This window comes from Bombus terrestris, chromosome 16 (assembly GCF_910591885.1).
Source record: "Bombus terrestris chromosome 16, iyBomTerr1.2, whole genome shotgun sequence".
In the NCBI taxonomy this organism is placed as follows: domain Eukaryota; kingdom Metazoa; phylum Arthropoda; class Insecta; order Hymenoptera; family Apidae; genus Bombus; species Bombus terrestris.
This window is the reverse complement of record NC_063284.1, coordinates 29,282-57,067: the sequence shown is the minus strand read 5'-3', so window position 1 is coordinate 57,067 and position 27,786 is coordinate 29,282.

Sequence of the window (27,786 nt, the reverse complement as noted above, 5' to 3'; positions counted from 1 at the left end):
CGCGAAAAGAATTTTGGATAATCTACACTGGACTGCACCGTGGGACACCGTGGGACACCGTGGGACATCGTGGGACACCGTGGGACACCGTTGGTCCAGTGTAGATCACCAAAAAACGCGAAAAGAATTTTGGATAATCTACACTGGACTGCACCGTGGGACACCGTGGGACACCGTGGGACACCGTGGGACACCGTGGGACATCGTGGGACATCGTGGAACACCGTTGGACATCGTGGGACACCGTCGGACACCGTGGGACATCGTGGGACACCGTGGGACACAGTTGGTCCAGTGTAGATCACCAAAAAACGCGAAAAGAATTTTGGATAATCTACACTGGACTGCACCGTGGGACATCGTGGGACACCGTTGGACACCGTGGGACACCGTGGGACACCGTGGGACATCGTGGGACACCGTGGGACACCGTTGGTCCAGTGTAGATCACCAAAAAACGCGAAAAGAATTTTGGATAATCTACACTGGACTGCACCGTGGGACACCGTTGGACATCGTGGGACACCGTTGGACATCGTGGGATACCGTTGGACGTCGTGGGACACCGTTGGACATCGTGGGACACCGTTGGACATCGTGGGACATCGTGGGACACCGTGGGACACCGTTGGTCCAGTGTAGATCACCAAAAAACGCGAAAAGAATTTTGGATAATCTACACTGGACTGCACCGTGGGACATCGTGGGACACCGTTGGACACCGTGGGACACCGTGGGACACCGTGGGACACCGCGGGACACCGTGGGACACCGTTGGTCCAGTGTAGATCTCCAAAAAAACGCGAAAAGAATTTTGGATAATCTACACTGGACTGCACCGTGGGACGCCGTGGGACACCGTTGGACATCGTGGGACACCGTGGGACACCGTGGGACACCGTGGGACACCGTTGGTCCAGTGTAGATTTCCAAAAACGCGAAAAGAATTTTGGATAATCTACACTGGACTGCACCGTGGGACACCGTTGGACATCGTGGGACACCCCGGGACACCGCGGGACACCGTTGGTCCAGTGTAGATCACCAAAAAACGCGAAAAGAATTTTGGATAATCTACACTGGACTGCACCGTGGGACACCGTGGGACACCGTGGGACATCGTGGGACATCGTGGGACACCGTTGGACATCGTGGTACACCGTTGGACATCGTGGGACACCGTTGGACATCGTGGGACACCGTGGGACACAGTTGGTCCAGTGTAGATCACCAAAAAACGCGAAAAGAATTTTGGATAATCTACACTGGACTGCGCCGTGGGACACCGTTGGACATCGTGGGACACCGTGGGACACCGTGGGACACCGTGGGACACCGTTGGTCCAGTGTAGATTTCCAAAAACGCGAAAAGAATTTTGGATAATCTACACTGGACTGCACCGTGGGACACCGTTGGACATCGTGGGACACCCCGGGACACCGCGGGACACCGTTGGTCCAGTGTAGATCACCAAAAAACGCGAAAAGAATTTTGGATAATCTACACTGGACTGCACCGTGGGACACCGTGGGACACCGTGGGACATCGTGGGACATCGTGGGACATCGTGGGACACCGTTGGACATCGTGGGACACCGTTGGACATCGTGGGACACCGTTGGACATCGTGGGACACCGTTGGACATCGTGGGACATCGTGGGACACCGTGGGACACCGTTGGTCCAGTGTAGATCACCAAAAAACGCGAAAAGAATTTTGGATAATCTACACTGGACTGCACCGTGGGACACCGTGGGACACCGTGGGACACCGTGGGACACCGTGGGACATCGTGGGACATCGTGGAACACCGTTGGACATCGTGGGACACCGTCGGACACCGTGGGACATCGTGGGACACCGTGGGACACAGTTGGTCCAGTGTAGATCACCAAAAAACGCGAAAAGAATTTTGGATAATCTACACTGGACTGCACCGTGGGACATCGTGGGACACCGTTGGACACCGTGGGACACCGTGGGACACCGTGGGACATCGTGGGACACCGTGGGACACCGTTGGTCCAGTGTAGATCACCAAAAAACGCGAAAAAAATTTTGGATAATCTACACTGGACTGCACCGTGGGACACCGTTGGACATCGTGGGACACCGTTGGACATCGTGGGATACCGTTGGACATCGTGGGACACCGTTGGACATCGTGGGACACCGTTGGACATCGTGGGACATCGTGGGACACCGTGGGACACCGTTGGTCCAGTGTAGATCACCAAAAAACGCGAAAAGAATTTTGGATAATCTACACTGGACTGCACCGTGGGACATCGTGGGACACCGTTGGACACCGTGGGACACCGTGGGACACCGTGGGACACCGCGGGACACCGTGGGACACCGTTGGTCCAGTGTAGATCTCCAAAAAACGCGAAAAGAATTTTGGATAATCTACACTGGACTGCACCGTGGGACGCCGTGGGACACCGTTGGACATCGTGGGACACCGTGGGACACCGTGGGACACCGTGGGACACCGTTGGTCCAGTGTAGATTTCCAAAAACGCGAAAAGAATTTTGGATAATCTACACTGGACTGCACCGTGGGACACCGTTGGACATCGTGGGACACCCCGGGACACCGCGGGACACCGTTGGTCCAGTGTAGATCACCAAAAAACGCGAAAAGAATTTTGGATAATCTACACTGGACTGCACCGTGGGACACCGTGGGACACCGTGGGACATCGTGGGACATCGTGGGACACCGTTGGACATCGTGGGACACCGTTGGACATCGTGGGACACCGTGGGACACAGTTGGTCCAGTGTAGATCACCAAAAAACGCGAAAAGAATTTTGGATAATCTACACTGGACTGCACCGTGGGACATCGTGGGACACCGTTGGACACCGTGGGACACCGTGGGACACCGTGGGACATCGTGGGACACCGTGGGACACCGTTGGTCCAGTGTAGATCACCAAAAAACGCGAAAAGAATTTTGGATAATCTACACTGGACTGCACCGTGGGACATCGTGGGACACCGTTGGACACCGTGGGACACCGTGGGACACCGCGGGACACCGTGGGACACCGTGGGACACCGTGGGACATCGTGGGACATCGTGGAACACCGTTGGACATCGTGGGACACCGTCGGACACCGTGGGACATCGTGGGACACCGTGGGACACAGTTGGTCCAGTGTAGATCACCAAAAAACGCGAAAAGAATTTTGGATAATCTACACTGGACTGCACCGTGGGACATCGTGGGACACCGTTGGACACCGTGGGACACCGTGGGACACCGTGGGACATCGTGGGACACCGTGGGACACCGTTGGTCCAGTGTAGATCACCAAAAAACGCGAAAAGAATTTTGGATAATCTACACTGGACTGCACCGTGGGACACCGTTGGACATCGTGGGACACGCCGGGACACCGCGGGACACCGTTGGTCCAGTGTAGATCACCAAAAAACGCGAAAAGAATTTTGGATAATCTACACTGGACTGCACCGTGGGACACCGTTGGACATCGTGGGACACCGTTGGACATCGTGGGATACCGTTGGACATCGTGGGACACCGTTGGACATCGTGGGACACCGTTGGACATCGTGGGACATCGTGGGACACCGTGGGACACCGTTGGTCCAGTGTAGATCACCAAAAAACGCGAAAAGAATTTTGGATAATCTACACTGGACTGCACCGTGGGACATCGTGGGACACCGTTGGACACCGTGGGACACCGTGGGACACCGTGGGACACCGCGGGACACCGTGGGACACCGTTGGTCCAGTGTAGATCTCCAAAAAACGCGAAAAGAATTTTGGATAATCTACACTGGACTGCACCGTGGGACGCCGTGGGACACCGTTGGACATCGTGGGACACCGTGGGACACCGTGGGACACCGTGGGACACCGTTGGTCCAGTGTAGATTTCCAAAAACGCGAAAAGAATTTTGGATAATCTACACTGGACTGCACCGTGGGACACCGTTGGACATCGTGGGACACCCCGGGACACCGCGGGACACCGTTGGTCCAGTGTAGATCACCAAAAAACGCGAAAAGAATTTTGGATAATCTACACTGGACTGCACCGTGGGACACCGTGGGACACCGTGGGACATCGTGGGACATCGTGGGACACCGTTGGATATCGTGGGACACCGTTGGACATCGTGGGACACCGTGGGACACAGTTGGTCCAGTGTAGATCACCAAAAAACGCGAAAAGAATTTTGGATAATCTACACTGGACTGCACCGTTGGACATCGTGGGACACCGTTGGACACCGTGGGACACCGTGGGACACCGTGGGACATCGTGGGACACCGTGGGACACCGTTGGTCCAGTGTAGATCACCAAAAAACGCGAAAAGAATTTTGGATAATCTACACTGGACTGCACCGTGGGACATCGTGGGACACCGTTGGACACCGTGGGACACCGTGGGACACCGCGGGACACCGTGGGACACCGTGGGACACCGTGGGACATCGTGGGACATCGTGGAACGCCGTTGGACATCGTGGGACACCGTCGGACACCGTGGGACATCGTGGGACACCGTGGGACACAGTTGGTCCAGTGTAGATCACCAAAAAACGCGAAAAGAATTTTGGATAATCTACACTGGACTGCACCGTGGGACATCGTGGGACACCGTTGGACACCGTGGGACACCGTGGGACACCGTGGGACATCGTGGGACACCGTGGGACACCGTTGGTCCAGTGTAGATCACCAAAAAACGCGAAAAGAATTTTGGATAATCTACACTGGACTGCACCGTGGGACACCGTTGGACATCGTGGGACACCCCGGGACACCGCGGGACACCGTTGGTCCAGTGTAGATCACCAAAAAACGCGAAAAGAATTTTGGATAATCTACACTGGACTGCACCGTGGGACACCGTGGGACACCGTGGGACATCGTGGGACATCGTGGGACACCGTTGGACATCGTGGGACACCGTTGGACATCGTGGGACACCGTTGGACATCGTGGGACACCGTTGGACATCGTGGGACATCGTGGGACACCGTGGGACACCGTTGGTCCAGTGTAGATCACCAAAAAACGCGAAAAGAATTTTGGATAATCTACACTGGACTGCACCGTGGGACACCGTGGGACACCGTGGGACACCGTGGGACACCGTGGGACATCGTGGGACATCGTGGAACACCGTTGGACATCGTGGGACACCGTCGGACACCGTGGGACATCGTGGGACACCGTGGGACACAGTTGGTCCAGTGTAGATCACCAAAAAACGCGAAAAGAATTTTGGATAATCTACACTGGACTGCACCGTGGGACATCGTGGGACACCGTTGGACACCGTGGGACACCGTGGGACACCGTGGGACACCGTGGGACACCGTGGGACACCGTTGGTCCAGTGTAGATCACCAAAAAACGCGAAAAAAATTTTGGATAATCTACACTGGACTGCACCGTGGGACACCGTTGGACATCGTGGGACACCGTTGGACATCGTGGGATACCGTTGGACATCGTGGGACACCGTTGGACACCGTGGGACACCGTTGGACATCGTGGGACATCGTGGGACACCGTGGGACACCGTTGGTCCAGTGTAGATCACCAAAAAACGCGAAAAGAATTTTGGATAATCTACACTGGACTGCACCGTGGGACATCGTGGGACACCGTTGGACACCGTGGGACACCGTGGGACACCGTGGGACACCGCGGGACACCGTGGGACACCGTTGGTCCAGTGTAGATCTCCAAAAAACGCGAAAAGAATTTTGGATAATCTACACTGGACTGCACCGTGGGACGCCGTGGGACACCGTTGGACATCGTGGGACACCGTGGGACACCGTGGGACACCGTGGGACACCGTTGGTCCAGTGTAGATTTCCAAAAACGCGAAAAGAATTTTGGATAATCTACACTGGACTGCACCGTGGGACACCGTTGGACATCGTGGGACACCCCGGGACACCGCGGGACACCGTTGGTCCAGTGTAGATCACCAAAAAACGCGAAAAGAATTTTGGATAATCTACACTGGACTGCACCGTGGGACACCGTGGGACACCGTGGGACATCGTGGGACATCGTGGGACACCGTTGGACATCGTGGGACACCGTTGGACATCGTGGGACACCGTGGGACACAGTTGGTCCAGTGTAGATCACCAAAAAACGCGAAAAGAATTTTGGATAATCTACACTGGACTGCACCGTGGGACATCGTGGGACACCGTTGGACACCGTGGGACACCGTGGGACACCGTGGGACATCGTGGGACACCGTGGGACACCGTTGGTCCAGTGTAGATCACCAAAAAACGCGAAAAGAATTTTGGATAATCTACACTGGACTGCACCGTGGGACATCGTGGGACACCGTTGGACACCGTGGGACACCGTGGGACACCTCGGGACACCGTGGGACACCGTGGGACACCGTGGGACATCGTGGGACATCGTGGAACACCGTTGGACATCGTGGGACACCGTCGGACACCGTGGGACATCGTGGGACACCGTGGGACACAGTTGGTCCAGTGTAGATCACCAAAAAACGCGAAAAGTATTTTGGATAATCTACACTGGACTGCACCGTGGGACATCGTGGGACACCGTTGGACACCGTGGGACACCGTGGGACACCGTGGGACATCGTGGGACACCGTGGGACACCGTTGGTCCAGTGTAGATCACCAAAAAACGCGAAAAGAATTTTGGATAATCTACACTGGACTGCACCGTGGGACACCGTTGGACATCGTGGGACACCCCGGGACACCGCGGGACACCGTTGGTCCAGTGTAGATCACCAAAAAACGCGAAAAGAATTTTGGATAATCTACACTGGACTGCACCGTGGGACACCGTTGGACATCGTGGGACACCGTTGGACATCGTGGGATACCGTTGGACATCGTGGGACACCGTTGGACATCGTGGGACACCGTTGGACATCGTGGGACATCGTGGGACACCGTGGGACACCGTTGGTCCAGTGTAGATCACCAAAAAACGCGAAAAGAATTTTGGATAATCTACACTGGACTGCACCGTGGGACACCGTGGGACACCGTGGGACACCGCGGGACACCGTGGGACACCGTTGGTCCAGTGTAGATCTCCAAAAAACGCGAAAAGAATTTTGGATAATCTACACTGGACTGCACCGTGGGACGCCGTGGGACACCGTTGGACATCGTGGGACACCGTGGGACACCGTGGGACACCGTGGGACACCGTTGGTCCAGTGTAGATTTCCAAAAACGCGAAAAGAGTTTTGGATAATCTACACTGGACTGCACCGTGGGACACCGTTGGACATCGTGGGACACCCCGGGACACCGCGGGACACCGTTGGTCCAGTGTAGATCACCAAAAAACGCGAAAAGAATTTTGGATAATCTACACTGGACTGCACCGTGGGACACCGTGGGACACCGTGGGACACCGCGGGACACCGTGGGACACCGTGGGACACCGTGGGACATCGTGGGACATCGTGGAACACAGTTGGACATCGTGGGACACCGTCGGACACCGTGGGACATCGTGGGACACCGTGGGACACAGTTGGTCCAGTGTAGATCGCCAAAAAACGCGAAAAGAATTTTGGATAATCTACACTGGACTGCACCGTGGGACATCGTGGGACACCGTTGGACACCGTGGGACACCGTGGGACACCGTGGGACATCGTGGGACACCGTGGGACACCGTTGGTCCAGTGTAGATCACCAAAAAACGCGAAAAGAATTTTGGATAATCTACACTGGACTGCACCGTGGGACACCGTTGGACATCGTGGGACACCCCGGGACACCGCGGGACACCGTTGGTCCAGTGTAGATCACCAAAAAACGCGAAAAGAATTTTGGATAATCTACACTGGACTGCACCGTGGGACACCGTGGGACACCGTGGGACATCGTGGGACATCGTGGGACACCGTTGGACATCGTGGGACACCGTTGGACATCGTGGGACACCGTTGGACATCGTGGGACACCGTGGGACACCGTGGGACATCGTGGGACACCGTGGGACACCGTTGGTCCAGTGTAGATCACCAAAAAACGCGAAAAGAATTTTGGATAATCTACACTGGACTGCACCGTGGGACACCGTGGGACACCGTGGGACACCGTGGGACACCGTGGGACATCGTGGGACATCGTGGAACACCGTTGGACATCGTGGGACACCGTCGGACACCGTGGGACATCGTGGGACACCGTGGGACACAGTTGGTCCAGTGTAGATCACCAAAAAACGCGAAAAGAATTTTGGATAATCTACACTGGACTGCACCGTGGGACACCGTTGGACATCGTGGGACACCGTTGGACATCGTGGGACACCGTTGGACATCGTGGGACACCGTTGGACATCGTGGGACACCGTTGGACATCGTGGGACACCGTTGGACATCGTGGGACACCGTTGGACATCGTGGGACATCGTGGGACACCGTGGGACACCGTTGGTCCAGTGTAGATCACCAAAAAACGCGACAAGAATTTTGGATAATCTACACTGGACTGCACCGTGGGACATCGTGGGACACCGTTGGACACCGTGGGACACCGTGGGACACCGCGGGACACCGTGGAACACCGTTGGTCCAGTGTAGATCTCCAAAAAACGCGAAAAGAATTTTGGATAATCTACACTGGACTGCACCGTGGGACACCGTTGGACATCGTGGGACACCCCGGGACACCGCGGGACACCGTTGGTCCAGTGTAGATCACCAAAAAACGCGAAAAGAATTTTGGATAATCTACACTGGACTGCACCGTGGGACGCCGTGGGACACCGTTGGACATCGTGGGACACCGTGGGACACCGTGGGACACCGTGGGACACCGTTGGTCCAGTGTAGATTTCCAAAAACGCGAAAAGAATTTTGGATAATCTACACTGGACTGCACCGTGGGACACCGTTGGACATCGTGGGACACCCCGGGACACCGCGGGACACCGTTGGTCCAGTGTAGATCACCAAAAAACGCGAAAAGAATTTTGGATAATCTACACTGGACTGCACCGTGGGACATCGTGGGACACCGTTGGACACCGTGGGACACCGTGGGACACCGTGGGACATCGTGGGACACCGTGGGACACCGTTGGTCCAGTGTAGATCACCAAAAAACGCGAAAAGAATTTTGGATAATCTACACTGGACTGCACCGTGGGACACCGTTGGACATCGTGGGACACCGTTGGACATTGTGGGATACCGTTGGACATCGTGGGACACCGTTGGACATCGTGGGACACCGTTGGACATCGTGGGACATCGTGGGACACCGTGGGACACCGTTGGTCCAGTGTAGATCACCAAAAAACGCGAAAAGAATTTTGGATAATCTACACTGGACTGCACCGTGGGACATCCTGGGACACCGTTGGACACCGTGGGACACCGTGGGACACCGTGGGACACCGCGGGACACCGTGGGACACCGTTGGTCCAGTGTAGATCACCAAAAAACGCGAAAAGAATTTTGGATAATCTACACTGGACTGCACCGTGGGACACCGTTGGACATCGTGGGACACCGTGGGACACCGTGGGACACCGTGGGACACCGTTGGTCCAGTGTAGATTTCCAAAAACGCGAAAAGAATTTTGGATAATCTACACTGGACTGCACCGTGGGACACCGTTGGACATCGTGGGACATCGTGGGACACCGTGGGACACCGTTGGTCCAGTGTAGATCACCAAAAAACGCGAAAAGAATTTTGGATAATCTACACTGGACTGCACCGTGGGACACCGTGGGACACCGTGGGACATCGTGGGACATCGTGGGACACCGTTGGACATCGTGGGACACCGTTGGACATCGTGGGACACCGTTGGACATCGTGGGACACCGTGGGACACAGTTGGTCCAGTGTAGATCACCAAAAAACGCGAAAAGAATTTTGGATAATCTACACTGGACTGCACCGTGGGACGCCGTGGGACACCGTTGGACATCGTGGGACACCGTGGGACACCGTGGGACACCGTGGGACACCGTGGGACACCGTTGGTCCAGTGTAGATTTCCAAAAACGCGAAAAGAATTTTGGATAATCTACACTGGACTGCACCGTGGGACACCGTTGGACATCGTGGGACACCCCGGGACACCGCGGGACACCGTTGGTCCTGTGTAGATCACCAAAAAACGCGAAAAGAATTTTGGATAATCTACACTGGACTGCACCGTGGGACACCGTGGGACACCGTGGGACATCGTGGGACATCGTGGGACACCGTTGGACATCGTGGGACACCGTTGGACATCGTGGGACACCGTTGGACATCGTGGGACACCGTTGGTCCAGTGTAGATCTCCAAAAAACGCGAAAAGAATTTTGGATAATCTACACTGGACTGCACCGTGGGACATCGTGGGACACCGTTGGACACCGTGGGACACCGTGGGACACCGTGGGACACCGCGGGACACCGTGGGACACCGTTGGTCCAGTGTAGATCTCCAAAAAACGCGAAAAGAATTTTGGATAATCTACACTGGACTGCACCGTGGGACGCCGTGGGACACCGTTGGACATCGTGGGACACCGTTGGACATCGTGGGACACCGTTGGACATCGTGGGACACCGTTGGACATCGTGGGACACCGTTGGACATCGTGGGACATCGTGGGACACCGTGGGACACCGTTGGTCCAGTGTAGATCACCAAAAAACGCGAAAAGAATTTTGGATAATCTACACTGGACTGCACCGTGGGACATCGTGGGACACCGTTGGACACCGTGGGACACCGTGGGACACCGTGGGACACCGTGGGACACCGTGGGACACCGCGGGACACCGTGGGACACCGTTGGTCCAGTGTAGATCTCCAAAAAACGCGAAAAGAATTTTGGATAATCTACACTGGACTGCACCGTGGGACACCGTTGGACATCGTGGGACACCCCGGGACACCGCGGGACACCGTTGGTCCAGTGTAGATCACCAAAAAACGCGAAAAGAATTTTGGATAATCTACACTGGACTGCACCGTGGGACGCCGTGGGACACCGTTGGACATCGTGGGACACCGTGGGACACCGTGGGACACCGTGGGACACCGTGGGACACCGTTGGTCCAGTGTAGATTTCCAAAAACGCGAAAAGAATTTTGGATAATCTACACTGGACTGCACCGTGGGACACCGTTGGACATCGTGGGACACCGTTGGACATCGTGGGACACCGTTGGACATCGTGGGACATCGTGGGACACCGTGGGACACCGTGGGACACCGTGGGACATCGTGGGACACCGTGGGACACCGTTGGTCCAGTGTAGATCACCAAAAAACGCGAAAAGAATTTTGGATAATCTACACTGGACTGCACCGTGGGACACCGTTGGACATCGTGGGACACCGTTGGACATCGTGGGACACCGTGGGACATCGTGGGACACCGTGGGACACCGTTGGTCCAGTGTAGATCACCAAAAAACGCGAAAAGAATTTTGGATAATCTACACTGGACTGCACCGTGGGACACCGTTGGACATCGTGGGACACCCCGGGACACCGCGGGACACCGTTGGTCCAGTGTAGATCACCAAAAAACGCGAAAAGAATTTTGGATAATCTACACTGGACTGCACCGTGGGACACCGTGGGACACCGTGGGACATCGTGGGACATCGTGGGACACCGTTGGACATCGTGGGACACCGTTGGACGTCGTGGGACACCGTTGGACATCGTGGGACACCGTTGGACATCGTGGGACATCGTGGGACACCGTGGGACACCGTTGGTCCAGTGTAGATCACCAAAAAACGCGAAAAGAATTTTGGATAATCTACACTGGACTGCACCGTGGGACACCGTGGGACACCGTGGGACACCGTGGGACATCGTGGGACATCGTGGAACACCGTTGGACATCGTGGGACACCGTCGGACACCGTGGGACATCGTGGGACACCGTGGGACACAGTTGGTCCAGTGTAGATCACCAAAAAACGCGAAAAGAATTTTGGATAATCTACACTGGACTGCACCGTGGGACATCGTGGGACACCGTTGGACACCGTGGGACACCGTGGGACACCGTGGGACACCGTGGGACACCGTGGGACATCATGGGACACCGTGGGACACCGTTGGTCCAGTGTAGATCACCAAAAAACGCGAAAAGAATTTTGGATAATCTACACTGGACTGCACCGTGGGACACCGTTGGACATCGTGGGACACCGTTGGACATCGTGGGACACCGTGGGACATCGTGGGACACCGTGGGACACCGTTGGTCCAGTGTAGATCACCAAAAAACGCGAAAAGAATTTTGGATAATCTACACTGGACTGCACCGTGGGACACCGTTGGACATCGTGGGACACCGTTGGACATCGTGGGACACCGTTGGACATCGTGGGACACCGTTGGACATCGTGGGACACCGTTGGACATCGTGGGACACCGTTGGACACCGTTGGACATCGTGGGACACCGTGGGAAACCGTGGGACACCGTGGGACACCGTTGGTCCAGTGTAGATTTCCAAAAACGCGAAAAGAATTTTGGATAATCTACACTGGACAGCACCGTGGGACACCGTTGGACATCGTGGGACACCCCGGGACACAGCGGGACACCGTTGGTCCAGTGTAGATCACAAAAAAACGCGAAAAGAATTTTGGATAATCTACACTGGACTGCACCGTGGGACACCGTGGGACACCGTGGGACATCGTGGGACATCGTGGGACACCGTTGGACATCGTGGGACACCGTTGGACATCGTGGGACACCGTTGGACATCGTGGGACACCGTTGGACATCGTGGGACATCGTGGGACACCGTGGGACACCGTTGGTCCAGTGTAGATCACCAAAAAACGCGAAAAGAATTTTGGATAATCTACACTGGACTGCACCGTGGGACACCGTGGGACACCGTGGGACACCGTGGGACATCGTGGGACATCGTGGAACACCGTTGGACATCGTGGGACACCGTCGGACACCGTGGGACATCGTGGGACACCGTGGGACACAGTTGGTCCAGTGTAGATCACCAAAAAACGCGAAAAGAATTTTGGATAATCTACACTGGACTGCACCGTGGGACGCCGTGGGACACCGTTGGACATCGTGGGACACCGTGGGACACCGTGGGACACCGTGGGACACCGTTGGTCCAGTGTAGATCACCAAAAAACGCGAAAAGAATTTTGGATAATCTACACTGGACTGCACCGTGGGACACCGTTGGACATCGTGGGACACCGTTGGACATCGTGGGACACCGTTGGACATCGTGGGACACCGTTGGACATCGTGGGACATCGTGGGATACCGTGGGACGCCGTTGGTCCAGTGTAGATCTCCAAAAAACGCGAAAAGAATTTTGGATAATCTACACTGGACTGCACCGTGGGACATCGTGGGACACCGTTGGACACCGTGGGACACCGTGGGACACCGTGGGACACCGCGGGACACCGTGGGACACCGTTGGTCCAGTGTAGATCTCCAAAAAACGCGAAAAGAATTTTGGATAATCTACACTGGACTGCACCGTGGGACGCCGTTGGACACCGTTGGACATCGTGGGACACCGTGGGACACCGTGGGACACCGTGGGACACCGTTGGTCCAGTGTAGGTTTCCAAAAACGCGAAAAGAATTTTGGATAATCTACACTGGACTGCACCGTGGGACACCGTTGGACATCGTGGGACATCGTGGGACACCGTGGGACACCGTGGGACACCGTTGGTCCAGTGTAGATCACCAAAAAACGCGAAAAGAATTTTGGATAATCTACACTGGACTGCACCGTGGGACACCGTGGGACACCGTGGGACATCGTGGGACATCGTGGGACACCGTTGGACATCGTGGGACACCGTTGGACATCGTGGGACACCGTTGGACATCGTGGGACACCGTTGGACATCGTGGGACACCGCGGGACACAGTTGGTCCAGTGTAGATCACCAAAAAACGCGAAAAGAATTTTGGATAATCTACACTGGTCTGCACCGTGGGACATCGTGGGACACCGTTGGACACCGTGGGACACCGTGGGACACCGTGGGACATCGTGGGACACCGTGGGACACCGTTGGTCCAGTGTAGATCACCAAAAAACGCGAAAAGAATTTTGGATAATCTACACTGGACTGCACCGTGGGACACCGTGGGACATCGTGGGACACCGTGGGACACCGTTGGTCCAGTGTAGATCACCAAAAAACGCGAAAAGAATTTTGGATAATCTACACTGGACTGCACCGTGGGACACCGTTGGACATCGTGGGACACCGTTGGACATCGTGGGACACCGTTGGACATCGTGGGACACCGTTGGACATCGTGGGACACCGTTGGACATCGTGGGACACCGTTGGACATCGTGGGACATCGTGGGACACCGTGGGACACCGTTGGTCCAGTGTAGATCACCAAAAAACGCGAAAAGAATTTTGGATAATCTACACTGGACTGCACCGTGGGACATCGTGGGACACCGTTGGACACCGTGGGACACCGTGGGACACCGTTGGTCCAGTGTAGATTTCCAAAAAACGCGAAAAGAATTTTGGATAATCTACACTGGACTGCACCGTGGGACATCGTGGGACACCGTTGGACACCGTGGGACACCGTGGGACACCGTGGGACACCGCGGGACACCGTGGGACACCGTTGGTCCAGTGTAGATCTCCAAAAAACTCGAACAGAATTTTGGATAATCTACACTGGACTGCACCGTGGAACGCCGTGGGACACCGTTGGACATCGTGGGACACCGTGGGACACCGTGGGACACCGTTGGTCCAGTGTAGATTTCCAAAAAACGCGAAAAGAATTTTGGATAATCTACACTGGACTGCACCGTGGGACATCGTGGAACACCGTTGGACACCGTGGGACACCGTGGGACACCGTGGGACACCGTTGGACATCGTGGGACACCCCGGGACACCGCGGGACACCGTTGGTCCAGTGTAGATCACCAAAAAACGCGAAAAGAATTTTGGATAATCTACACTGGACTGCACCGTGGGACACCGTGGGACACCGTGGGACATCGTGGGACATCGTGGGACACCGTTGGACATCGTGGGACACCGTTGGACATCGTGGGACACCGTTGGACATCGTGGGACACCGTTGGACATCGTGGGACACCGTTGGACATCGTGGGACATCGTGGGACACCGTGGGACACCGTTGGTCCAGTGTAGATCTCCAAAAAACGCGAAAAGAATTTTGGATAATCTACACTGGACTGCACCGTGGGACATCGTGGGACACCGTTGGACACCGTGGGACACCGTGGGACACCGTGGGACACCGCGGGACACCGTGGGACACCGTTGGTTCAGTGTAGATCTCCAAAAAACTCGAAAAGAATTTTGGATAATCTACACTGGACTGCACCGTGGGACACCGTGGGACACCGTGGGACATCGTGGGACATCGTGGGACACCGTTGGACATCGTGGGACACCGTTGGACATCGTGGGACATCGTGGGACACCGTGGGACACCGTTGGTCCAGTGTAGATCACCAAAAAACGCGAAAAGAATTTTGGATAATCTACACTGGACTGCACCGTGGGACACCGTGGGACACCGTGGGACATCGTGGGACATCGTGGGACACCGTTGGACATCGTGGGACACCGTTGGACATCGTGGGACACCGTTGGACATCGTGGGACACCGTGGGACACAGTTGGTCCAGTGTAGATCACCAAAAAACGCGAAAAGAATTTTGGATAATCTACACTGGTCTGCACCGTGGGACATCGTGGGACACCGTTGGACACCGTGGGACACCGTGGGACACCGTGGGACATCGTGGGACACCGTGGGACACCGTTGGTCCAGTGTAGATCACCAAAAAACGCGAAAAGAATTTTGGATAATCTACACTGGACTGCACCGTGGGACACCGTGGGACATCGAGGGACACCGTGGGACACCGTTGGTCCAGTGTAGATCACCAAAAAACGCGAAAAGAATTTTGGATAATCTACACTGGACTGCACCGTGGGACACCGTTGGACATCGTGGGACACCGTTGGACATCGTGGGACACCGTTGGACATCGTGGGACACCGTTGGACATCGTGGGACACCGTTGGACATCGTGGGACACCGTTGGACATCGTGGGACATCGTGGGACACCGTGGGACACCGTTGGTCCAGTGTAGATCACCAAAAAACGCGAAAAGAATTTTGGATAATCTACACTGGACTGCACCGTGGGACATCGTGGGACACCGTTGGACACCGTGGGACACCGTGGGACACCGTTGGTCCAGTGTAGATTTCCAAAAAACGCGAAAAGAATTTTGGATAATCTACACTGGACTGCACCGTGGGACATCGTGGGACACCGTTGGACACCGTGGGACACCGTGGGACACCGTGGGACACCGTGGGACACCGCGGGACACCGTGGGACACCGTTGGTCCAGTGTAGATCTCCAAAAAACTCGAAAAGAATTTTGGATAATCTACACTGGACTGCACCGTGGGACGCCGTGGGACACCGTTGGACATCGTGGGACACCGTGGGACACCGTGGGACACCGTTGGTCCAGTGTAGATTTCCAAAAAACGCGAAAAGAATTTTGGATAATCTACACTGGACTGCACCGTGGGACATCGTGGGACACCGTTGGACACCGTGGGACACCGTGGGACACCGTGGGACACCGTTGGACATCGTGGGACACCCCGGGACACCGCGGGACACCGTTGGTCCAGTGTAGATCACCAAAAAACGCGAAAAGAATTTTGGATAATCTACACTGGACTGCACCGTGGGACACCGTGGGACACCGTGGGACATCGTGGGACATCGTGGGACACCGTTTGACATCGTGGGACACCGTTTTACATCGTGGGACACCGTTGGACATCGTGGGACACCGTTGGACATCGTGGGACACCGTTGGACATCGTGGGACACCGTTGGACATCGTGGGACATCGTGGGACACCGTGGGACACCGTTGGTCCAGTGTAGATCTCCAAAAAACGCGAAAAGAATTTTGGATAATCTACACTGGACTGCACCGTGGGACATCGTGGGACACCGTTGGACACCGTGGGACACCGTGGGACACCGTGGGACACCGCGGGACACCGTGGGACACCGTTGGTCCAGTGTAGATCTCCAAAAAACTCGAAAAGAATTTTGGATAATCTACACTGGACTGCACCGTGGGACGCCGTGGGACACCGTTGGACATCGTGGGACACCGTGGGACACCGTGGGACACCGTGGGACACCGTTGGTCCAGTGTAGATTTCCAAAAACGCGAAAAGAATTTTGGATAATCTACACTGGACTGCACCGTGGGACACCGTTGGACATCGTGGGACATCGTGGGACACCGTGGGACACCGTTGGTCCAGTGTAGATCACCAAAAAACGCGAAAAGAATTTTGGATAATCTACACTGGACTGCACCGTGGGACACCGTGGGACATCGTGGGACATCGTGGGACATCGTGGGACATCGTGGGACACCGTTGGACATCGTGGGACACCGTTGGACATCGTGGGACACCGTTGGACATCGTGGGACACCGTGGGACACAGTTGGTCCAGTGTAGATCACCAAAAAACGCGAAAAGAATTTTGGATAATCTACACTGGTCTGCACCGTGGGACATCGTGGGACACCGTTGGACACCGTGGGACACCGTGGGACACCGTGGGACATCGTGGGACACCGTGGGACACCGTTGGTCCAGTGTAGATCACCAAAAAACGCGAAAAGAATTTTGGATAATCTACACTGGACTGCACCGTGGGACACCGTTGGACATCGTGGGACACCGTTGGACATCGTGGGACACCGTGGGACACAGTTGGTCCAGTGTAGATCACCAAAAAACGCGAAAAGAATTTTGGATAATATACACTGGTCTGCACCGTGGGACATCGTGGGACACCGTTGGACACCGTGGGACACCGTGGGACACCGTGGGACATCGTGGGACACCGTGGGACACCGTTGGTCCAGTGTAGATCACCAAAAAACGCGAAAAGAATTTTGGATAATCTACACTGGACTGCACCGTGGGACACCGTTGGACATCGTGGGACACCGTGGGACACCGTGGGACACCGTGGGACACCGTTGGTCCAGTGTAGATTTCCAAAAACGCGAAAAGAATTTTGGATAATCTACACTGGACTGCACCGTGGGACACCGTTGGACATCGTGGGACATCGTGGGACACCGTGGGACACCGTTGGTCCAGTGTAGATCACCAAAATACGCGAAAAGAATTTTGGATAATCTACACTGGACTGCACCGTGGGACACCGTGGGACACAGTGGGACATCGTGGGACATCGTGGGACACCGTTGGACATCGTGGGACACCGTTGGACATCGTGGGACACCGTTGGACATCGTGGGACACCGTGGGACACAGTTGGTCCAGTGTAGATCACCAAAAAACGCGAAAAGAATTTTGGATAATCTACACTGGACTGCACCGTGGGACATCGTGGGACACCGTTGGACACCGTGGGACACCGTGGGACACCGTGGGACATCGTGGGATACCGTGGGACACCGTTGGTCCAGTGTAGATCACCAAAAAACGCGAAAAGAATTTTGGATAATCTACACTGGACTTCACCGTGGGACATCGTGGGACATCGTGGGACACCGTGGGACGCCGTGGGACACCGTGGGACACCGCGGGACACCGTGGGACACCGTTGGTCCAGTGTAGATCTCCAAAAAACGCGAAAAGAATTTTGGATAATCTACACTGGACTGCACCGTGGGACGCCGTGGGACACCGTTGGACATCGTGGGACACCGTGGGACACCGTGGGACACCGTGGGACACCGTTGGTCCAGTGTAGATTTCCAAAAACGCGAAAAGAATTTTGGATTATCTACACTGGACTGCACCGTGGAACACCGAGGGACACCGTGGGACACCGTGGGACACCGTGGGACACCGTGGGACACCGTGGGACACCGTGGGACACCGTGGGACACCGTGGGACACCGTGGGACACCGTGGGACACCGTTGGTCCAGTGTAGATCACCAAAAAACGCGAAAAGAATTTTGGATAATCTACACTGGACTGCACCGTGGGACACCGTGGGACACCGTTGGACATCGTGGGACACCGTTGGACATCGTGGGACATCGTGGGACACCGTGGGACATCGTGGGACACCGTGGGACACCGTTGGTCCAGTGTAGATCACCAAAAAACGCGAAAAGAATTTTGGATAATCTACACTGGACTGAACCGTGGGACACCGTTGGACATCGTGGGACACCGTTGGACATCGTGGGACACCGTGGGACACAGTTGGTCCAGTGTAGATCACCAAAAAACGCGAAAAGAATTTTGGATAATCTACACTGGTCTGCACCGTGGGACATCGTGGGACACCGTTGGACACCGTGGGACACCGTGGGACACCGTGGGACATCGTGGGACACCGTGGGACACCGTTGGTCCAGTGTAGATCACCAAAAAACGCGAAAAGAATTTTGGATAATCTACACTGGACTGCACCGTGGGACACCGTTGGACATCGTGGGACACCGTGGGACACCGTGGGACACCGTGGGACACCGTTGGTCCAGTGTAGATTTCCAAAAACGCGAAAAGAATTTTGGATAATCTACACTGGACTGCACCGTGGGACACCGTTGGACATCGTGGGACATCGTGGGACACCGTGGGACACCGTTGGTCCAGTGTAGATCACCAAAAAACGCGAAAAGAATTTTGGATAATCTACACTGGACTGCACCGTGGGACACCGTGGGACACCGTGGGACATCGTGGGACATCGTGGGACACCGTTGGACATCGTGGGACACCGTTGGACATCGTGGGACACCGTTGGACATCGTGGGACACCGTGGGACACAGTTGGTCCAGTGTAGATCACCAAAAAACGCGAAAAGAATTTTGGATAATCTACACTGGACTGCACCGTGGGACATCGTGGGACACCGTTGGACACCGTGGGACACCGTGGGACACCGTGGGACATCGTGGGACACCGTGGGACACCGTTGGTCCAGTGTAGATCACCAAAAAACGCGAAAAGAATATTGGATAATCTACACTGGACTGCACCGTGGGACACCGTTGGACATCGTGGGACACCGTTGGACATCGTGGGACACCGTTGGACATCGTGGGACACCGTTGGACATCGTGGGACACCGTTGGTCCAGTGTAGATCACCAAAAAACGCGAAAAGAATTTTGGATAATCTACACTGGACTTCACCGTGGGACATCGTGGGACATCGTGGGACACCGTGGGACACCGTGGGACACCGTGGGACACCGCGGGACACCGTGGGACACCGTTGGTCCAGTGTAGATCTCCAAAAAACGCGAAAAGAATTTTGGATAATCTACACTGGACTGCACCGTGGGACGCCGTGGGACACCGTTGGACATCGTGGGACACCGTGGGACACCGTGGGACACCGTGGGACACCGTTGGTCCAGTGTAGATTTCCAAAAACGCGAAAAGAATTTTGGATAATCTACACTGGACTGCACCGTGGAACACCGAGGGACACCGTGGGACACCGTGGGACACCGTGGGACACCGTGGGACACCGTGGGACACCGTGGGACACCGTGGGACACCGTGGGACACCGTTGGTCCAGTGTAGATCACCAAAAAACGCGAAAAGAATTTTGGATAATCTACACTGGACTGCACCGTGGGACACCGTGGGACACCGTTGGACATCGTGGGACACCGTTGGACATCGTGGGACACCGTGGGACACCGTGGGACATCGTGGGACACCGTGGGACACCGTTGGTCCAGTGTAGATCACCAAAAAACGCGAAAAGAATTTTGGATAATCTACACTGGACTGCACCGTGGGACACCGTTGGACATCGTGGAACACCGTGGGACATCGTGGGACACCGTTGGACATCGTGGGACATCGTGGGACACAGTCGGACACCGTGGGACACCGTTGGACATCGTGGGACACCGTGGGACAACGTGGGACACCGTTGGACACCGTGGGACACCGTGGGACACCGTTGGACAACGTGGGACAACGTGGGACACCGTGGGACACCGTGGGACACCGTGGGACACCGTGGGACACCGTGGGACACCGTGGGACACCGTGGGACACCGTGGGACACCGTGGGACACCGTGGGACACCGTGGGACACCGTGGGACAACGCGGGACAACGTGGGACAACGTGGGACAACGTGTGATATGTCTTGTCTCTCAAATCCATTCTGAGCCTATTCTGTATAATGGTACTTATCTGACTTGGAATCTAGTATAAAAATCGATTCTTTTTTTGCATTGAATCTTGTGGTTATTTTGTGCACGGGAGTTCGTTGCGTAAGTCCATTGATTCTTTGGAAAGATCGCGAACGAACGAATTCGCGCCGCGATTTTTCTTTCATTATCTGTTTGTTCGGGTTTCTTCTTAGTTTCCCATTTTTAAGAGAAAATTATTGCGGTCCTGTTAGGGTTTATAATTTTTCGATATATTCAAAAGTTTTGAGCCGCGAAAATAGAATGTGATACAGTTTAGAACAATGACTCAAATGCCCCTTTTTCAGAACACGAAATTGTGTATGCAGTGTCAATAGGTTCGGTTAAATAAATTATTGTTCTATTTCCTATATATGAGATCATTTCAAACGATGATATATTTCAAACGAATTTTTAATAAGTTATTTTATTGTTTCAAATTGAGTTATATCTCAATAATTCACTTATAGAATTCAATTTTTTTTTGTTGTATTACGTGAATTTGCTACAGTTAACGTCATAAACTTGCAACATAGTAACAGTTAGATTCAAATACCTCGAAACAAGTATTCTTTAAACATATTTAGTGGTGAACTTTTGAATTCTTGCAAATATTTTCCAATATTTATAACACGCGACTATAGTGTATTAGTGCAATGTATATTTCGTATTCCAATAACGAAAATTCGCAGTATATATTCTAATTGCGAACAGTATAATTCTTGAAAACGATTGCATTGCATTCACGGTATTCGTAAGCATTTGTTCGCTATCGAGAAATATCTCACAATTTTCAACTTATAGTTTCATACTTGTTCCAATTTCTTAATAATAATTTTTAAGTGTAAAGAAATAGCAGTATTTTCTAAATAAACGTTCAATAGGAAAAAGGAGAAAATTATCGAAACAACGTTTCGCTTCTTTTCCACCCCCCCCCACCCCACCCTGCCCCTAAACTGCTTTATTTTCAGGAAATATTTGTGACCGCGCGCAATGCGGTTGTAGAGTCAGTGTTTGCTACGCAATAGTTTCTTTTCAATTTTTTAAAATCACGATATTTTTGATTAAATTCGATCAAATAATCACACGCGAAAGTAATAAAATTTTATCAATTAAATTTGTACGCGATATTAGAGTCTTTGTTCGTCGATCATAATTTAAGCGGTCGTGGTAACGTAGTCTTTTATTTTTTTTTTTTTTTTATATTTATTGTTTCGAATATTCGTTTTCGGTATTAGAGTCAGTGCCTCCCTCAAGAGGATAAAGCCTCTCCTGGAACTCAAGAATGTAAGTAGTTTTATATATTGTATTTCAATTTGTTCTATTTAGTATATTTTGTTTGAAATGTCGTTAATTACAAAATAAAAATGATCGATGATTTATAAAGCTGTAAATGTCCTTTTTAATTGAAATAAAGTCTTAAAGTCTTAACATTAAAGTACAATAAAACTGTCTGATACTCATAAAAAATCACTGAATATTTGTTCTCAAATTTTTATATTAGATTTCCAATTTACATATTTATTAGAGTTTAGTCTTTATTATTGCTAAAGTTTCAAGTTTGTTATTATATATTAACGATATTAATGATATCTTATGTTTTGTTATAGATATATCACTGCTTCAACTCCTTCGTCTTCTTTGGGAATGTTTTAACAGTGGCTAAAAAGCCAAAAATGTAATTATCTTTACACATTGTACTTCAATTATGTATATTCTGTATATTTTTCTTTGATCACTATCAATTAAGAAATACAATTTGATTGAAAATTTAGGAGATTAGCATTTTCTCAGGTTATTCTTTCATTAAAATAAAATAATTATTAAAATCTTAATACCGAATTATGTAACAAATGACTAACATATTTCAGAAATCTTTAGATTCTTAATTTTTAGATTTTAAACTTTCATATTAGAGTTTCAGTTTTTACACTTATCAAAGTTTATTAGAATTTCAATCTTTATTATTACCAAAGTTACTAAAGTTAATAAACTTTCATTTTTCATTATCTCCAACTTTTTAAATAATCAGCAATCACTCATCGTGTTTTGTTCTGTAACAGATTTTTCGCAATCTCCATTTCCACCACTGGACCCTACACAGTTCCTGATGATATTCGCTGGGGTGGCGCAGCATCCACGATACGTCCTTTGTTTCTCCGCTTCGAACGGTGAGTCGCATGCATTTCTGTTCCTCCGGTCACTCAATCATGTCGTAGGATGAAAGGTCCGAATCGGCACGGGTGATCGGTTGTATTACGTAGAATTTTTTTGCGAGCATAGTGACCGCGGGTATTTCTTATACCCGTGAGTAGTAACACTCATTTTTTGAAATTTATTAGTTTAGGATAGGTCTTCTCGCACATCGCGATTATAATAATTAGTTTTTTAATAATTAGGTTAAACATATACACTCGAGAATATATTCGTGTTATTTATAAATGTGCATGTTAATATTTTGTATGAATATTTGCAAATGGCAAATATCTACACGAATATACCTGTATGACATACATATACTTGATCTTAAGTAATGAATTAATCGTGACAATATTAAGTCACGATCGTTTATTTCATTTCGGTTAGAATTTAAAATATGAGTCAAAATTCATTTTTTTCCGTACAAAAATGTGCAAAATTTTACGTGCAAGAAGACACTTCGCGACAGGCAGATTTTTTAATCAAAGCAATAATTTTGAACACTGCTTCTGCACTTTCGAGTATATGCTTTGATAAAGAGATCGCCTGAGATTATTTCTTTCTTAGTAATATATTTAGAGTCAATAATTCTATTTGCATGAGTCTCAGTCTTTTTCTACTAACGCTACTTTTTTCGAAATATTAAAATTTTGTTCTAATTTATTAAATTAATAAAGTAGAGTTACTTAGTTACTATTAAATTAATAAAGTAAATTTAATCAGATGCAAAGTAGTAAAATATAAACTCAAAGAACGTTAGTCCGTTAAATAAAAATTACACAAACTAATCATCTTTTTAGATCAGGATTTTCAGGTTTAACCCTTTCCGTGCCCATTGTCAGGATCTCATTCACGTGCCCAGGTGCTACTTGAATGGGAGAAAGACATTGGGCACGATGGTCTAGAATTAAGTAATGTAATAATTTCTCAGCGACTGACGATGTGTTAGTGTATCGTGCACGACGTATTTTCCACATTATGTGTGTGTGTGTTGTTAGGCCGTGGAATTGCGTCGCTTTTTCTCATTCGTTAAAACTTCAAATATTAAAAATGTCGAGACATATATCGATTCAATTTACGTCTCGATACAATCACAATTTGTGATAATATCATCCACGCGATTAAGTGTAACCACGCTTTCTATATTGCCATAAATTACAATTATAATTCCAAGTTTACTTACATTTATTGTAACGATATCATTTCCTCAGACGTGTTTTATCACGTTTTACGCAATGGTCACTAGCCTTCGTCAGTCGATTTCAGGAAAAAGGTAAGTACCTTAGAGTGTGAATGTTGTATTAAGCTCGGGTGTCGGAGGCGTCCCGGGACGTCCTCTCTAGTGTAGGACCTTTGCGCCCGGGTGGTATGTGTGAGAACCGTGGAGTGAGTGTGTTGGTGTGCATGTTTTGCCATTTTTTAAATATAGCGTTAGGTAGGATAGGTAGTATACTTTCTGGTATGTCTGTTAATTATAAGTAGGTAGGGCCGGGCAGGTTGGCACAGTCTCTAGTCGGGTAGGCTCGTTTTCGTGTGACCAACCTGTTTCTGGCAATCTAATTTGAAAAATCGACGGTGAAACTGGCACGAGTAGAGCATGCACTCGTCTCTGGTTTTGCCTTTCGATTTTTCGAATTTCGCGGTCGCGGTCGCGAATGTTCTCGAAACGAACGTTTATTGCTCGAGCACGCACATGCGAGTGAGCAACGATCACTGTTGTGATCGTTGGTCAGTCCATATGCACTTCCATCAGCTTCCGCGGTTTATATTTTTATTTTATAAGTTTTTTTTTTGTTTGCGATTTAGAAGTCTCGAGCTTAGATTTAAGTTTCAGCGGGCATTGCGCCCGAAGAAAGAAGAGGCTATATGCTGAAGAGGCCCGGCAAACTGCCACTCAAGAGGGCAACTACTAATGGCTCCCCACCCTCTGGGTCATCCAGAGCATGGGAAGTCATTATTGTTACTACTTTGTCACTATGCTCGATTTTAGTATTAGTAGTAGTAGTAGTAGTAGTAGTAGTAGTAGTCTTTGTTTTTTTGGCCGATGTATATATCGGTCCATCGTCCCATTGGGCAAATCGCGATTTTTCTTATTAGTGTTTCGACAAGTTAATTACGGGTTGTATTAGAGTTACGAAATAATATTGCTATTTTTCATTAGTGTGGCGAGAGAATGATTACGGTTTGAATTAGAGTTGCGATAAAATGATAATCGCGTTTGTTTTAGAGTTGCGAATTACGATATCGCGATTGTCTTTTGCAATTTTTAGAATTTTTTCTGTTTTTCTGTTTAAGTTGCAATACTAGGATATTTAAAGTAGCTTTTTCAAATAGTAAATAGTAATTTTCATTAAATTCACTTTAAGAATTAGCGTTGCGACATTGTTCCATCGCGAGTTCTACTTATTTTTCCTATTAGCGTTGCGATAATGAATGCTCGCGTTTTGTTAAGTAGAGTTGCGTTCAAAAACTGCCCAAACCCTCCGACTGCATTTGTCGGACACTGCTCCTGGATCACATGTACAGCCTAAAGAGCTGCACAAGTGTGATCGTTCATCCGCAACCTCCTAAATGGTTGCACTGCAATCTCTCGCTATTAGTGTTGCGTATTGCTTAAATGCGAGTGCGTAGATTTATAGTTATTAGCGTTGCGTATCAGATATCGGGAATTTTCAGATTTTTCATTCTTTTTCTTTTTAATAGTAGATTAATTGATATTGCAGATATAACGAAGCACTCGTCGCGTTTGATTTTGAGAATTTTCTGCTTCATAAATATTAGTAGTAAATTAGCGTTGCGAAACAAGAATATTCAGTTCCACTCTCGACGTGTTGATCGGGTTTATATAGAGTGGAAGACGATTGAATTTTAGTAGCCCTTCTGGCTACTGCTTTGTTTCTTTTTCAGCGCCCCTTATTAATGCGCCCCTTATTACTACGTTTATTACTGAAAATACTGCTATAAGACATATTCCTTTGTCAGCGTTAACGTTACCATGACTGCTGAAATACGGAACTTTATTACGAATGTATAATATATATGTCGGGTTGGCGTTAAGATTTGAGTTAGGGTTGAGGGCGTGAAACGAATCCCTATTGGCGCTAGACGTGATCATTATGCAATAGAGGAGATATTTACTAGTGCAAATATGACTATGATGGAATTGGACAAGTAATCGCGATAATTAGATACTCGAGAAGCTAATGACAATGATCCTAGGCTCACTAACGAATCCGCGGTCAAGGGGATGACGAACTCTACTTTTCTTCAGCGTCTAAGTTGTACTCAATGTTAATGCACGAGGCAATCACTACGTATCTGAGAGTTACTTGAATCGTCTTTGAGATCGTGCCGGAGAGTGGTTCTCCATCGCGGTAACGCTGTCGAGGAAAACTATGATGGGTATGCCTAAGGGCACGAAATCATCGGATTCGTGGAGAATTTTTTTCTTTGATCTCTTTGGTATCTTTGTTTACTCTTCATTAGAGTTTCCCTGGCTTTAAGTAGCTTGGCATCCCATTCTCGTTTCCTGAAGCTGACCTCATCAGCGTATGTTCTTTGCGGATTTTGGGATATGGTAGATGGGAGATTGGCCTTGTGTCCAAATGTTAGTTCGAAAGGGGAATATCCAGTGGCATCATGAACCATAGTGTTGTATGCTAGACACACAAAATTTAGGTTTTGATCCCATTCTGTTTCATTATCGTTTTGTATAGCTTTTAACATGTCGGATATTACAGTATGTGTTCGTTCTAGGCTTCCGTTGGATTGTGGATGGAATGAGGTGGTTTTTATGTGTTTGATCCTAAATGCTTCTTCGTATCGTTGCATTAGCTCGCTAATGAAACTTTGTCCTCTGTCAGTTAATATACGTTTCGGTGCGGAGAATATATAAATGTAATGATTCAGTAAAGCATTCCAGATTGATTGGGTCTGTTGTGTTTTTAGGGCCACAAGTATTAAATATTTGGTTAGTTCATCGTGTATAGAGAGAATGTATTGGTTTCCTATCTTGGTCTTTTTCAACGGGCCTATCACATCCATAGCGATTTTGTCGTTAGATGGTAACGGGGTGTCGGTTATCTGTGGTTCCTCCTTTCCTCTTATCCGAGTAGTCTTTGATGTTTGACATGTCGCGCAAGTTCCTATTCTGCCTTTTATTCTGTCTATTAGGTGTGGGATATCATATTTGCCTCGGATTCTGTCGTACGTCTTTTGTATTCCGGGATGTCCTACCAAGTCATGATTTTCTTTTAGTACTTGTTCTATTT